Source organism: Nylanderia fulva, unplaced genomic scaffold (genome assembly GCF_048542155.1).
Source record: "Nylanderia fulva isolate GAGA-0341 unplaced genomic scaffold, ASM4854215v1 Scaffold55, whole genome shotgun sequence".
In the NCBI taxonomy this organism is placed as follows: domain Eukaryota; kingdom Metazoa; phylum Arthropoda; class Insecta; order Hymenoptera; family Formicidae; genus Nylanderia; species Nylanderia fulva.
The window spans coordinates 840,048-858,266 of NW_028190643.1; positions in this window are offsets into that span (position 1 = coordinate 840,048).

Consider the following 18,219-nt stretch of genomic DNA (forward strand, 5'->3'; position numbering starts at 1 on the left):
AATGACGACTTCAAATATTTCCCGAAAAATACACAAAAAAATGTTTTAAGTAAAAGTTATTTGACTCGAAGAGGGATATAAGATGGTGCCATTGATTCGACCTTGAAAAGTCATTTGAAGGTTACGTGAAAGACAACTTCAATTTCTTAAATAGAACTACCTATTTTTCATTACATATATTCTTGTAGATTATTTCAAAAGCTTTACAAAACCCTATAATAAAGTATGTTTTCAAAGAGTATTTTTTGAGTTAAACAGGTTTGAAGTTAACAATTTTTTGACATAAAATGTAAAATATCTTGTAAAATCAGTTTTCGGTACTTTTTTTTGACGGAATAATTAACTGATAAAAGAAAACAGATAAATGATAAATGTTCATAAAAATAATGTAATATTCAACATGCAGCTGCATACTTTTTTTTATAAGCAGCTATGTTTTTTTACACCAACTGATTGGTCTCATTATTCCGTGCAAAACGGAAGTATCATAACATGTTTTGAAGGACTATAACATATATTGAATTATAATTAAATGTTATACCAACCTTCAAAACATGTTATGATTTGAGAGATTCGTGCACTTTAAAACAAAAGTTATGCTGAAAAAAATCAAAAGGTGATTTAATTTTGGCCGATACTGTATACATTGATGGGACGTTTCGCATCAAGCGGGTCACCTCTCCTTCCAAAAATTAACGCAATGGAAAAAATTGTTTAAGGTCTCAAAAGAATTCATACATTTGTATACTTTCGAAAGAATCGTGATTTTTTTTTTAAATTTAATATGATAGTGATTCCAATATGGCTCCTAAAATCCGTAAAAGTTACGAATAATCGTACAATATCTTTAATTAAAATGCAAAAATTTAACAAATCAACTTGAAAATAATGGAGTATAAAATTTTCGAGGTCATTGTGAATCTGAAAAAAATTATAAAATTCAAAATGGCGGCCATAAGGTCAATGATCCTTGTCTAAGTAATTGAAAATTACTCGAATCGGCTTGAAAATAATTTCTAAAATTTTCGAAGTTGTTGATTACAAATCTGTAGTCAAATTTGCACATTTGAAAATGGCAAATTTAGTATGACGCCTTTTACTGCAAAAAAACAAATATTGCGAGTTGTTGATATTCTTCCAAACTGAGATTAAATTTTGACTTGTGTTGGCCATATTATAGGTCGATGGAAAATGAGTTAAAAGCCGTCAATACTAAATTTGCCATTTTTAATTTTGCAAATTTGACTTCAGATTTATATATATATAATCAACAACCTCGAAAACCTTAGAAATCATATTCAAGCCGATTCGAGTGATTTACCATTACTTTGATCATAGACTATATGGCTACCATTTTTTATATTTTTCTTTAGATTCACAATGAACGATCTCAAAAACTTTGTATTTAAAATATTATTTTCAAGTTGATTTGTTAAATTTTCGTAATTTAATTAAAAATATTGTACAAGCATTCGTAACTTTTACGGCCATATTAGAATCACTATATTTAACTTTTAAAAAGACCACATTCTTTTCGAAAGTATACAAATGTACGAATATTTTGAGACCTTAAGTTTTTTTTTCATTGCGTTAATTTTTGGAAGGAAAAGTGGCCTGTTTGACACAAAACGTCCCATATTTGATATAATTTATGTATGTGTATAAATATAAAGTACATATATCGACACGCTATATTGTAGTAATAGTAGAACATGAATTTTCTTACTATATTACTCTTTACCTTAACAATTCTATTAAATAAAATATAAGTTTGTTTCAACAAAATACTACTAATAGTATTTTGCGCAAAACGTTTTGCATTTTTTACAGATTTCATTAACATAGCATTTTCAGTATTTAAGATAAAGGCCTATGACAGAGAACTAAATGTAAGTTCTTACGTTTGTCGTAATTGTAGACCTAAAGTAAGGCAGAGAAAAACGTATACGTAATACACGTAACTACATAAGTCGTGGGTGCAAAAAAGCATCGTGCACTTGTCGTACAGACGTATTACATATCGCCAGTTTCTCCAGTTGCACATCATCAATTTTTACAGTTTAGTTTAAATACATTATATAGAACGATGTGTTTAACTTTTCGTATAATTTTCGAGAATTATTTAAAGTATTTTGTGTTTAAATTTTAGATGGTTTTTTACGAAGGTATATTATAAAGACATAGTGGGCGTTGAATTTCGTAATGCCAAGGTTGAAGATTTAAAAGAGAGTAAAAAATATATGGAAGAATTCTGTGTCTTGCATGTCTAACAATAAGATGCATTATTTTCGTAAACAACAAAAAATCATAAGATATATTGACACAAGGCTTCGTCTGCATAAAAAAAGCATTCTCTGAATTTATTTACCTTATATGAACTTAATAGAAATTTGTATATAGAAGATCTACGGTATGACTGAATGTATTTTAAACTAATATTAGAATACTCTATTAGTATATTTAATTTCAATTAATGTATTTATTTAACAATAAATATGTACATTTTTTAGCCAATACAATTTAACAGAAAGTTATTACAACAGAATGATTTTTAAACGTGTGACTGTACATATTTTTTTTTTGAAGATGGGATAAATAAAAAAAAACTCAAACAAGAACAGCGTTTGGAAGATGCAATTGTTATGATCTTACCATATCATCCGGATAAATTTATCATTAACTTGCTTATAGATAAATTCATAGACAATTTCGTGCAAGAAGTATTACAGTTTCTGAAAGCTGAAAATCCCACGCATCCAATATTTTCATTATCACCTAAACAATTTTCAATATGGAAAAATAATAATATTAATGAGAATTATTGGAGAAAAGAAAACGCAAAATCTATTAAGCGTACGTATTCTCGATAAAATTATTGTAAGTTTTGATTTTTATAAATCATTGATGGAACTGAACCAAATAGGAATAGACTTTTCTTCTGGCCGCGGGTGTGTTTTTTATATACATAGAATATTTTTTTATTATTTGTCATAAATTATATATATTAAAACTGTCATATATATTATAATAATTCTCTATTATGTTAAGATTATAACTATGTTTATTATATTTTCTTACACTTATTGTTCTTCGACAGTTTAAAAGAGAAAGATTAGAATATAAAAAAATGATCTGGTGGATAATATTGTCGTGCGCCTCGAGTACGGCACAAGGGGTTGCGCCAAAAGAGAACAATCGCACTAAACGACGTGAAAGATATAAAAGAAATTTAGAAAATAAACGTGCTTGTTAAGGATAATGGAAGTAGGCACTCGAGAAATTAACTTGGAAACTTGGATTGAAATATTAGCGTATCTTTATTTGCACCAAAAATCGTTGACTCATGCGCGAGCAAGCACAGCTTAACTAAGACTGAACAAACTGAGAACACTTTCGGACTAACAAGATAAGATATACACACTCGCTGTGAAAAATGTGATCTCGATCATAGAGTATTTGAATCTTAATCTAGACTCGATATCGCCCGCGATAATCGAACATAAGATGACGGAAAACAAAAGCTTAATTCTCAACAGTGCTCGAATGCTGTATAAAGAAAAAAAACATGCACAAAAACGTATGCGTTATTCTAAAAATTCTCAACGTGAGTGAGATAGGCAAAGAAGATTAGACACCAATTGCAAATGGCTTTACAACAAACAATATTACCAAAAAAATAAATCTACACTTGCAATAAAAAATCACAATGTTGGAAAAAAATTATTAAAAAATATGAAAAATTTTGATCGAACAATACTGTAAAACTTCGTCATTTTTTAGAAACATTTGTAAACAATATTGTTAAGAAACTCAGTATTAAAGGTCATATTGAAAAGCGATTAAAAGCTGAAAAAATCGTACGTTGATGTATGCATGTTAGAAAAAATTATCTTTGTAATATTTACAAAATGTTAGCTTTGATTAAAAAGAAAATAGAAGTGAGCTTGACTCAAATTGTAAAATGTTCCACAGTTGAAGAAAAATTAGATGCGTTATGTGGCGAATCTAGTCGTACAGCATTATCTGAAAATTATTTTCTTGATTCTACATATCATCATATAGTTCAAAAAGAAACTTTGGAAATAAATGCAGAAGATAAAATAACAAATCTACCATTAATAAAATCTGCATTGGAACCTTTGGTAATAAATGTAGAAGAAAAAGTAGTAAACATACTACTGTTAATAGAAATAGAAACAAAAAAATCGTGGTCATGTAATTTTTTATGTAAAACTGACAATCCAATTTTAATTACTTAGTCGTTATCAGAAATTTCTCGAAATCATAAATATATGTACTTTAAAGAATGTACCTAAATTGATAAAAAATATTCATAAATGTACTGTGAAAACTTCTAGTGAAAAATTGGGCAATACTCGTAGTTGCTATATTAATTTAACACTTTGTGAAGGACTGTTTCTTCCAGTTCAACTATTATCGCCTCATTTTCTACAAGTAAGATATATGTATTAAGCGTTTAATTTATTAACTTACAAATTTTTATCGAAAGATGAATAATCTGGATGAAGCATTAACTCGTACTGATTTAGACACATTAAATAAAATTGTAACTTCTGCACAAGAAAAAGCAGATATGTACAAACATTAGCAAACGGATACAATTATGAGCAATGATATTATTTCTAAATATCATCAAGCATTTAAAGCTTTGGTTAAACGATCAACAGACACACCACGGTATGCTTGTGTATCGTGCGAAAGATTGTGTTACAAGAAAAATGTTTCTGAAGTCAATATTCTTCGAGGATTAGACATTAAAGATTGGAAAAATTTAATGGCATATATACAACAAGAAAAAAATAATGCTCAATATATATGTACATATTGTGCAGATAAATTTCGAAAAGGCGTAATGCCCGCATACTGCATTTTGAATAATCTCTTTACACAAGATGTGGCCGAACCAATATCATCTCTAACACATTTGAAAAAATTCTTATACAAAGAGCTAAAGCATTTCAAACTGTCGTCAAAATGGGAACTGTTATTAATAAAAAATTGCCTCAAAGGAAAATGATACAAAAAGTTAAAGGCAGAACATTTCATTTACCACTTCCGTTACAGGAGACACTGAAGAAATTATGCTTGGATACTGATCCAATAAATGTTAATAACGAATTATATATTTTAATTAGAAGTATCCCGACCAAATCAAAGATTATTTGGGAATAGATGGTTAATATTAAAAAAGTTTTTAACGCTTTAACGTGGTTAATGGATAACAATTTTTTATACTCCAATATTATATTGCTAAATGATCATAATAAATTAAACATTTTAGAACAATTAAAAACTTCAGAATTTTAAATGGAAGAGACAGAAGCGATGTTAGATGACGAATCTGACAATGAGTCATTAAATAATCTGGTAAATGAAACGAAAAATGATGCAGAAATTATATTAGACAATTAACAAAAGGTAATGTTAACTCAAGTTACTGATGAAAATGATGGCTATTATGAAGAATACATTATTTATCCTTTATATAAAAAGGAAGCAAACAAAACTTCGACAGAATTGTATCAAATGATAAAAATTGAGAATGCACCTTTGGATAATCGTGAAAAAGATTTAGATTAAATGTGTTTCCAGATTTATATCTGTAGTGTAATGTAATGTATTTCAATTATAAAGAATACAGGTAAATATAGGATCGGAATTACGGAGTTCCCGCTCGTTCCTTCGCAAAAGTACGCGTCGAAGTGTATCGTTTCATCGCTCGAGGACGACTCTCCGTCCTGACAAAACCGTTGGAATTCGGAGCCGAATCAAACAAAGCAAACACGACTACGCGTGAATATAAATATTATCGCTGTAACGCTACCTCTAAGCATTCGGACCTGTCGAGCTGTGTCTTATATTCGTATCGTTATATTCAACGTTATTTATTCCACACTCGGCCATTCCTGACTGAGTGGTCGTCCCGACTGCTCACTCTCCTCCTCCTCGTCTTCACTCTCTGACGTATTAGAAAGATCGTCGTTGTCAATCTATGGTTTCATATAATCTGCGGCTGATGACGTTTGGAGGGGTCCCTCGTGCTCTCCAATTTTGCGTACGACGTAAGCGGTCGCTCAAATGCGCTTTTTTCAACTGCGCTAAATTGGAATTTTACATTAGCCTTCAATAAGTTCAATAGCGGTCGTGCGATTATACTATATCCCTTAATAAACTTGCGGAAATAACCGCTTAGACCTAAAAATTCCTGTATCTGTCGCGCGTTTTTAGGCTCAGGAAAGTGCGCTACTGCGCCGGTCTTTCGTTCGGACGGTCGTATTGTTCCATGCTCAATTACGTATCCGAGAAACTCTACTTTTCGTTGCAGAAACTGACACTTTCTCCAACTCATCGTTAATCCGGCTTGACCGGCTGTTTCCAAAACCGTTTCAAGATTTTTCAATCCGTTATCCTTGTCCGTTATCCTTAGAAAGTACAATTAAGTCGTCCATATAAATTAATAAAATTCTTTGTCTAACTAAATCTCTAAAAATTGTGTTAACGAATCTCTGAAAAACTGATGGGGAATTACACAGGCCAAAAGGAACCCGGAGGAACTCGTACTGACCATCTGGAACAATAAAAGACGTGTATTTTATGCTCGTTTGTTTCATACGTACATGAAAAAACCCGTTCCTTAAATCGAGGGTACTAAAAACTTTCGCGTCCTGAAGTATTGAGCATTCGGTAATCTACACAAAGCTTATGCGAACCATCTTTCTTTTTTACTAAAACAATGGGGCTTGCAAAATCGGAAGTAGAAGGTCGGACTATACCCTGCTTTTCCCACTCATCAATTTGAGCGTTAACTATATCTCTTTCGGACTGCGATAACCGTCTCGTTTTTTGATATATTGGTTCGTCGTCCTTTAAAATAATCGTCATTTTTACGTCAACTTCTTGTATTCTGTTTGGTCGGTAATTTTCAACCAGATTTGCTATAATGTGTCTATGTTTAACGCTTTGTACGTTCGATACGTCTACCTCGCTCGCGTCCCGCACATCAATCGCGAATACCTCCGGCTGCGCCTCGTCGTCGACAGCTTGATCGCAAATCGGAGTAATGGAAATTAGGCCTCGTCTTAAATTAATTTCTACTGTATCCAAAAAATCCGCGCCTGATAAGTAATCCATACTGTAAAACGGTATCCGGGACGACCCGAACAAGTATCGAATAAGAAAAATTGTCGATCATAATTTCTGTCTGGAATTCGCCAAAAGCCGACGCGCGATAGCCGCCTACTCCGCAAAATTCCATCTCCGATGCGCGCAGTTTCGGTGACACCACTCTAGCGTGTTTGCTGGCTTGCATTATTGATATGTCGCTTTCCGTATCTATTAACGCGGTGATAATTCGATTGCTTATTAGCACGTCCTTTGTATATTTCTTACGCTCTATTTGTGAAACTGCTGCGATGACAGTTTTCTTCAGTTCACCATGCTTTTTAGGGCATTTTAATGCGATGTGTCCATGTTTACCACACTCAAAACATTTAGGACCGAGATTCTTCGTCGGGCAATTCGCGCTGACATGCTCTCGGGCACCACAGTTGAAACAGCGCCCGGCATCTGGCGTCCCTCTCCTGCCGTCGCCACCTCCCCCGCCGCTCCAGTCTCCAGACCCGACGATCCGTTCACGCCGCTCATCTCTCGCCGGTCCGGCACCTCGCCTGTCCTGTCTATCCGCGCCAGTCACATTGCGATTCCGCAGCGTTATTTTGCTGAATGCTCTCAAAATTAAATCAGCTTATGAAAATTCTTGTATGCGTGCTTGGTCGCGTAACGTATCATCCGAAATGCCGTCTATGATATGTTCGAGCAATTTGTCTTCGTCGACTAGTACGCGATTGCCCATGATTGTCTTATCGTAAAGGTATTCGTGAAACGACTCTTCTTTTTTCCAAACGCGGTCTTCGAATTTTTTCCATATCGTTAGTTTACTTTCATAACGTTTGAACATTGCTCTTAACTTCTCTAAAATTGTCTCGAATGACATGCTTATGTGTTCCGGCTTCGAGTGGAACCATTTGAACGTTTTTTTCTTTAGCTTCATGCCCATGAGGATTTTGGTGCAATCGTCCTCTAATCGATAGGTCATCTTCACGAATCTCAATTGTCTCTCCCACGTGCCAAAGTCACTTGAAACACCATCGAAATCGCTCAGCAAGTCCCCCATCATCGTGAGACTTACTCGTGGCTGCTCATGAAAAACCGCCGCTCTTCCCGCGTTCGAGACAATTGCTGCCTCTAAGTCTCGTCTTTGGTCGCGAAGCATCGCGATCTCGCATCGGGCTAGCTCAAGCTCGCGCTCCGCGAGTTCTTTTTCGCGCCTATAGAACTCGATCTCTTGCCGTCGCAATGCATCGTCTCTCACCTCAATTTGCTCAATACGAGTATCCTCGTCGTCTCCGTCACGCTCCCGCTCCTCCGCCATCCACAAGCCAGCCGGATCAGCATCCATAAAACGCGTGATGAGTTCCGCCTTTGACCCTGCCATCGGCAATCCGCGCGTTCTTAACTTTTCTCTTAATTCCACTACTGTAAGCACGTTAGGGTCAAACATGATCTCGCGAAATGTATGCCGTCACTTATCATCGTCCTCACTATCGCCGTCGTTATCGTCGCAACCGTCGTTTGCCACACAACCGTCTCAAAACTCGCAATGTTACTCAAATATTCGTTCACACAACACACGTCTTCCGAATCCGTTTTATCCGATCCAAAATGGACGAGCCCCCAAAAGATGTAGTGTAATGTAATGTATTTCAATTATAAAGAATACAGGTGAATACAGGATCGGAATTACAGAGTTCTCGCTCGTTCCTTCGCAAAAGTACGCGTTGAAGTGTATCGTTTCATCGCTCGAGGACGACTCTCCGTCCTGACAAAACCGTTGGAATTCGGAGCCTAATCACACAAAGCAAACACGACTACGCGCGAACATAAATATTATCGCTGTAACGCTACCTCTAAGCATTTGGAACTGTCGAGCTGTGTCTTATATTCGTATCGTTATATTCAACGTTATTTATTCCACATATCCTTTTGGTATTAATGGACAATGTGAGATTAGAAAAGTCAAACTTCATGATCATGAATTTATTAAATATCGTTTGACATCTAAACATCCACAATACAGATTAAACCAACAATATTTATTTTATTTACTGAATAATGCAAACATTCGTTAGTTAAAACGTGAAATTTATCATAAATTGAACGTAACTAATCCTCAAGTTTGTTATACGGCTGGAGAGTATTTAGAAGCACTATTGAGAGAACAGTTGGAATCTGATCTAACAACAATATTTTCCACACTTCGAAATACGGAGCAATACTGGAGTAGACCGAGAAGTAATTTAAGATGTATGACGCAACATTATAGGCCTGCGACATGGTTTTTAACACTAAGTCCAAGTGAATGGTTATGGGAAGATTTAGGTGAATATATTCATGAAGTAAATAAATGGAATAATGCTATCTTATTTGTCAGCGTACTTGTTGCTAAAGATCCTGTATTAATGTCGAGATTTCTCGACAATAAATTTCGAGCAATGCTTGACTTTATTAGCTCCGAAGATCATCCAATTGGTGAAGTAACGCACTATTTTTGGCGACGAGAATACCAAGGTAGAGGTATACAACATTTTAGAACATTTCCACTTATTAATTTGAATTAAAAATGCACCGATTTTCGATGAATCAACTATTGACGAAGTCTCCAAATTTATTTTACAATATATAAGCTGTAGAATTCCAGATAAAAATATTTCGCCATTAAACGTGTTGATACGCATCAGCGACATAAACATAACGATGCTCTAATTAGCAAATTGTCTAACTCCATTTTTTTTAATTTTTCAGGAGAGCTAAAAAACTCCTCAGGGATAGAAAAATGATGAAATAACTAATAAAAAACTTGAATATTGTTGGAAATATGTTTATTGTTAAATTCATATGTAAAAATATGTTTACATACTAAAACTGTATCAGCTGAGAAGCTTTTTTGGAGTTAGACAATTTTCATCCTGTAATTCTCAAATTAGATGAGGAGTTAGACAATTTGCATTCTGAAATTTAAAACTAGATATTTAAAACTAGGATTTAAAGTAAACAATCACATTGATTGGAATTTTTATATTTATTAAATTTTAACAGGTTAACCTATTTTTAAAATGGAAAATTTATAAACATTAGTAAAGTTAACTTCAATAAAATTATATTGTATATTAATTCTTTAATACTCAACGAAATGTAATCTAAATTAGATTATAAATTTTTAGTATAATATTTGGCTCAGTAAATTTATAATTTTGGTTGAATTATCTTTAAAATCGTGTTATAATTGCAATTTTATATTAAATAATCTGATTATAATTTTAATAATGAGTAAAAAAACAATTAAGCGTTTTATTTTTCATATGGAAGATTATCATAAAATTGATGATAGTGGGCAATGTTTTATTCAATTCTTGCAAATCTTCATATTTTTTTTTCTTTATTTTGAGTCGGATGCGATAGAGTCCGGGTAGTTGTTGAAAAGTCAAACAGGATTTTACTTTATTCTTTCTTTGAGGTAGTAAAGTCCATCCATTTGAAAAATTTAATTTGTAATAAATATCACCATCAGGTGTATATTTCAGTCCTCTTATATTTGTAACAACTGGATCACCTGTTTTGTTTCCTGGGCGTATTGAAGAATAAACTTTTAGTTCATTAAATGATTTAAAATCTTTAAAATTCAAATATTCGACTGTGTATGCTTTTTTTGTTGCAGTTTTACAAACATCAACATAATCTGCTGGAACATTAATAATTTTATTCTTCAATCTTCTTTCTATTGCTGCATGCATAGAATCAGCTTCCATTTGTGTATGCCCTTTCTCTAAGTACTTTTACTCAATTGTAATATCAAATAATTTTGCAGCATTAACGAGAGCATTACTTAGAGTACAATTGCGGTTTTGATATGTACATCCATCAGAGTAAAATATTATTTTTTTATTTGACTCAGGTAAAAAAGGCACGACATATGTTGAAATAAATTTAAAAATAATTGAAGCAAACTCTTCAGAGTTTAAACCGCCTTCTGTTTCATTCCATATGTAACACCATCCATTGGCACTTTTTAAATTAAACAAACAAAAATTATGAACAGAAAGTTTTGTTTTGTAATACAACGATGATACTTGCGATTTTGGAGATAAAAGTACTGACTGCAAATCCATGGTAAAAACAAAATCTATATATAATAAATCTATAATTTGAGACACAATAATAAGATAACGTAGTTAATAAAATAATCAAATATGATAAATACCGTTTATTAAAATTTCATTGAGATTTTGTTAATAACTGTTTAGGATTGAGAAAAATTCGCCGCGCTCGATCAAACGAAAATTCACGGATCAGTCGAGAATTTAGGTAAAAGCAATTGCCGCGGGCCTAACACGGCAGCACCTCGCGGCACGCATCGCGGGAAGCGCCGCGGAAGCAAATTTTCGGCCAATTAGCGCGTTCCGCGTGTACCCCTCGCGATCACACGGTCGATAGCGTGATCGATGAGGGTAGCATTCCGTCGGAGACAGTCGTCGTGGAGAGAGAGCCGGCTTTGGTCGCAAGTCAGACTAAATAATTCGCGTTACGGTGTAATAAGTGCGTGAATGTATTATCGCGACAAATACGAATAGATTTGCGCGGTATTTTGTGACATATCGAGAGTGAAAAGTTAACGGGTAATCGGATCTCGTTCGCGACGCAACATACACGTTCTCGCGACGAATTCGCCATTGTCTCGTGCACGCTACGTGCACGTGATCAAACATTACGAGTATTCGGATCCTGCTGAAGGATTCATTGCGATATTCGCGTACAGGTGAATGCATGTCGTGCATTCTCTCTTTCTCTCTCTCTCCCGCGCTCTCTCTCACAATTGTCGTAGTACGCCGTCGCGACGAATTCGCCGTTGTATTGTGCACGCTGCGTACACGTGATCGACTCCTGCGAATATTCGAATCCTTCTGGAGGATTCTGTGTGATAGTCATTTGCCGATGAATGCATGTCGTGCATTCTCTCTCTTTCCTTTTCTCTCTCTCAGGAGTGTCGTCACAGTGTTTTCGATTTCCAAAATCTGTCACGCGGTGTGCACGTGCAAGCGGCTAGCGACGCAAAGATTTGGCCAGGATTGCTTGCACTATTGTCGTCGAGCGATTGTAATCCTGCGTTAATCTTGTGAGTTAATTTTCGTTGTGAGAAGTGATCGTGAACAAGATAATTTAAGACAATTATTGAGTCGCGTTAAATCATATGTGCGCGTTTTCGATAAATTATAACGGTCGTCTACAAGAGGACAAATTTGTTATTGTACGATTCGCGATCGTGACTTTCAAATAGGACATTGTTTTTTTCTTGCGACAAAAGACATTGGTGTCGATATCGAACAAACAGTTTTCTTTTTTGTGATCGCGAGCTTCGAAACGAATAATTGTTTTGTACGACGCTTGATACACAATCAGGCGTTTGATAAGTGATCAATTGTCAAATGTAAATTTGCTGCGCGTACAGCAAACGCTTTCGATTCTCATATCGAGTTTTTGTTTTTTCTTTGGTTTGTTTGTGTCAAGTCCAGGTGACTTTCTGACGTGTGATATAATAAATTGATCTGTTTTTGTTCATCAAACTCGAGACTCCTTTTCAATTCGGCTTCCTGCGTAAATCATCAATCTCAGCGCACACATGGGTGCGCGATCACCCTATTAAGATACAGTCCACTCAACAATTATCCTATTGTCCATCCATCACATCTCTCATGAGATTCCTATGATTTCTTTCCAATAAAAAAAAAAAAACGGGTGAAGGATCTGAGAGGCGGCGCGCGAGACGCGGCCCTAAAAAGGCCGAGCATGCTCGTTCGTCGCAGCTTCGTGTCGAACCACGGTTTAAGCCGCGCGTTCGCAACAATAACAAATTTTTTAGTTATAATATGAGTAATAAATCCATAAACTTGGTAAAAAAAATTACGAGAATTTTAACGAACGGAATTTGACAGATTTTACTGGAGTTAGGTGGTTTTCTTATTGTAAAGATTTGAGCGCCACAGTTAGACACTTTTCGTGCGGCAATTTTTCGAACTAAAAAATTTGAATTGCGCGTTTACCAAGTTCAGAGCATCTGTAGAATGATATTTCCCAACAGAAAATACAAAAAAACGATTTTCGAAAAAAATGGAGTTAGACACTTTTCTACTGAGAGCATCGATAACGATTATTGTTTTCGTTCTAAAAAAATAGGACGTAAAGTTATTCGTCGGTGCCGTTTTCCTCATCCCGAAACTGAAACTTTTAACATAAGAGATGTGGCAACTTTGATAGCAGGTAGAAAACAATTGAAACATAAAAGTAGGCTTTATGATCTTCCTCGAACAGAGAGTGAAGTTAATATCAATGATTATAATCCTGTTCTTACTGCTTGGGAAGTTAATATGGATATACAATTTATTGGTAAAAAATCATCGCTGCTTACCTGATATAATACAAAATATATTAATAAACCAGAAAAATGTAAATTGTCTGAGTCTATTCTTAATACTGAAAATAATGATAATAATAATAAGAAAAAATTAGTCAGTCATCTTTGAAATATAAGTATACAATTTGTGAATAATAGAGAATGTGAAGCTCTCGAAGCTGCTGACACATTATTAGGTATTCCTTTGTACGGAACTGATCGAAATACAACTATCAGATGGTTAGATGTTAACCAAATACGACATAAAAGACTAAAAAACTATAAAGAAATTGAAGCTCTTGATCCTGAATCTACAGATATCTTTTATCCGTCTTTAATAGATGATCTTTACTCACATAGACCAAAGGAATTAGAAAATATATCTCTTTATGAATTTGCACAGTGGTATGATGTTTCCACGATCAAACCGAAAAACATGTATGTTGAATATTATAAAGTAGATGATTATTGTTAGTGACATATTAAACATTGTTATTTAGAAGTCATTATATCTTTAATATATAGATTTTTATTATTCTTGATTGTGATGTTAAATATTAAAAGGTTAAATATGACTAAATAAATCAATGTCCAATCTTTTGTTAATTATAAACTTTTTCTTTCTTGTCAATGATAAAATAATTATAATTTTCCCAACTGGTTATTTTCCCATAGAAGTTTTTAGAACACTTGATAAGGACTCAAGTCGAACATAGAAGAAGAATACAAACATTCTAAAAAAGAGACAGCGTTAAGCAATTTAAGAAAAAGTAATTAAGATTAAATCACGGCCCTGTAATATATAATATTAAATCACAAATAATAAAGGCTTAAAGAGCCATTTGCGGATGTTGCTGCGTACATTTCCAACAAAAATTAAGTTTGGAAATAAACCGTGCACAAGGCACGTATCAATGTCGCTGTACTATCAAGAATTAAAATTTGAAATAATCTCATACTTGAGATTTAATTTCAAAAACATAAATAAAATATATATTTATTATTAAGAAAAAATAATTGTAGAAAGCTTAATTTAAAATAATAAAATCAATGATAAATAGATTTACTTTTGCTTTATAGATTTGTTTAATTCGTCTTCAATAATTTCTGTTAATTTGTTCTAATCTTTATCCTGTTTTAAATAAGAACTTTGCTTCGCCAGTTGTAATAAACATCTACATGTAACTGACTGGCTTAAAAGAAGTCGAAGTTACTGCAGAGAAAATTAAATTCTTAAAAAAATATATAATTTTTTTAAATACAAAAAAAATTTGAGAATCAAACATGACTTATTTCTCATCAGCAAAAGTAAGATTGATAGAATATAATATACGAACAAATTATACAATCAAATATGTTAGTACACTGAAAAATTACTATTTGGTTAATTGAATATATATTAGTATATTTAAATCGAATACACGTTTTCTTAGATTTAATATGTTATATTTAATTTAAATATTTTTATATGTTCAATTAACAAAATATTGTTTAGTTAAAAGATTAAGTCAAGTTAATCATTTTTTTTAGAGTGTAACAAAATAAAGTAATTCCTTAAGTTTCGAATTTGTGAGAATTTGCACTCACCGGAAAAATTAAAAGAAATATAAATCGTAAAAACGTAGATATTTGAGAATCGCCAGACAGAATTTAAAAAAAGGTAAGTGTTCGATAGCAGAGCAAAAGCGCGAGCGATAAGTGTCAAGCGAAAAGAGCGCGACAAGGAAAAGGACGTTTAAACGAAAGCTATTAATTAGAGAGTAGATTTTTAGACGCATACAATATATATTTAAGACGGACATTATTTACAGGCTATTTACACTGGTTAAATAAACCTGTAGTTTAATATTTGATCCCGCGAGCTACGGAGAAGGAGTTGCGTTAGCGGCTGGCTATACGCGAGCTACGTAAAGTCAGAAACGCGCCGAAATCGTACTTGCTACTTGCGACAGATATGCGTCTAATTGCGAGAGCGAAAATACGCCCGGTCGCTCAGGAGTGCGCCTTTTATAGCAACGTTTTTCGAGAAAATTCTAGATGTTTCTAGAATTACATGTTATTATTTTAGAATTGTCTCGAAGGACATTAGCGTATTGTTTTTCGTAGCGAGAATGTTGTTGTTTACAGTTCTCATATTACCGCTTGCTATAGGCGCTTTGGATTGTGTACGCGCGGTGTTGCGATTCGCAAAGATAATCCGCGGTAATTTTGCCTAAATTTGACTTGTACTAGTGCGTTTTTAAACAGTAAGAATCTTCTCTCAACCGTACTGGCAAATATTATTTATTCAATCACAACGTTTCGACCCTTCTTTGAGTCCTTATCAAGTGATCTGGATATACATAGACAGAGATTAATACAATAAAAAACAAAATTACTTTACTAACAATATTACAAAATGATAAAATGAAGCAAAACATACTTGTAAAAATAAAAATAAAATTATAATTTTAAGATGTCAAGAACGAACATAGTGTCGGTTTGACAACACGTCAAGACTCTTAGACGAGTTATTGGAGACTAAACGACCTTTATTATTTTGTCGTAGATATTACTTAGATTATCGGTATCCTTTTGTAAATTAATAGCGTTATTATTTTTCTTAATAAAAAACATTTCAGCGATTTCTCTTTTTCTTACATGTTTTTCACTATGCAAAATAACAGGCGAAGTCCAGAAATTGTGATCAAATTCAATTTTATGTTTGCTAATAACTGATAAATTACTCGAATGCATTTTGATGTTGCTGAAATGTTCCTTTATGCGTGTGCATAGATGTCTCTTTGTTTGTCCGATGTATGACACGTTGCAATCATTACAATTAATTTTGTAAACTACTTCAGTCTTTTTATCTGTAGGCAGTCTATTCTTGCCGAGTGTAATTAAATGATTCAGTTTTTTAGGAACATTATGAACAACATTAAATCCGATATTTTTAAAAATTTGATCGATATCGCCTAAGCTATTAACATAAGGTAGTGAAATAAAAGGAGACTTATCAACAATATTTTGCTCATTACTCGATTTATTCATGTTTCTGTGTTTTAAAAAATTAATCCTTTTATTAACCCAACGATCAATTACATGTTTAGAAAAGCAGTTATTAAATAAAATCTGTTTCACGATATTAATATTCTCGTCGTGAAACTGGTCATTAGATAAGAGAATCGCGTGATCTACAAGATTAAAAATTGTGTTCATTTTATATTTAAAAGGGTGATTGGAAAAGAAATTCGTATATCTGTTCGAACACGTTTCCTTCCTGTACCAATTTGTTACAAGCTTTCCATTTGACCGAGAGATCGTTGTATTCAAAAAATTAATACATCCGTCTGATTCCGTCTCATATGTAAAGGTTAAACAATGGTGATAATTATTAAAGGTATTAATTATTTCGTGGATTTTTGTCTTTGGAATAATAGCGAAAATATCGTCAACGTATCTATAATAAGTCGGAACATTGAAACTAAGTTGACTTAAACAATCTGTTTCGAGATCATCCATCACCATGTCTGCCAAGATGGGTGAGAGAGGAGATCCCATGGGACTGCCAAAGATTTGTTCATAATATTGTTCATTAAAACTAAAACTAGTAGAATCTAAAATAAATTCGACGGCATATAAGAACTGAGCACGACTGAAATTCGTGTTTTGAGAAATGTCACTCTATCGTTTCTCAATAGCGCGTAAAACCAATTCTTTTGGAATATTAGTGTATAGGGCGGTCACATCTAAAGAAATCAAAGTATTATTGTCGTCAATAATTTTATCTTTTAACAAAAAGTGATAAATGCAAGGCCAACTATCGAGCAATTATTCAAGCTGTTCAATAAAATAACATTTATTTCATATATAAATTATTAAGTTACAATCATTAAATATTAAAATTAACGCAAAAATACAGTCATTCTAAAATAAACGTTTCGGCCGCACGCGGTTTTCTTCAGTATATTATTAAAATATAAAATCATAAAAAAAAATTCATATAATGTCGAAAATTAATTTTAGTTCTTCGAAATCGAGAGTTTATGAGCAGTTAACGCGTGTTTCAATCCATCATGTGTAGGAAAAATGTCAAACCAATGTTTGCCTCCGTATGATCTTTGATTTTAGTCAGATCTCGAAAAGTTTCGAGATTTTTGAACTCTTCAAAATGAGCTGTCTTTTTATATTGTTGGTTTTGTCTTGTGTCATCTTCAACAACTTTTTTAAGTAAGACGTGGTTAAAAATTGTCAAGAAGGACGATGTCAACGCCTACGGGACATTTTAATTTCTCGCTTATTAACGACGAAACTTTTCGAGATCTGATTAAAATCAAAGATCATACCGAGGCGAACATTGATTTGACATTTTTCCTACACATGATGGATTGAAACACGCGTTAACTGCTCATAAACTCTCGACTCCGAAGAACTAAAATTAATTTTCGACATTATATGAATTTTTTTTATGATTTTATATTTTAATAATATACTAAAGAAGACCGCGTGCGGCCGAAACGTTTATTTTAGAATGACTGTATTTTTGCGTTAATTTTAATATTCAATGATTGTAACTTAATAATTTATATATGAAATAAATGTTATTTTATTGAACAGCTTGAATAATTGCTCGATAGTTGGCCTTGCATTTATCACTTTTTTATTCAATATACGAGCGAAACTTTGTATCTATTTATTTTTATTTTTTAAAT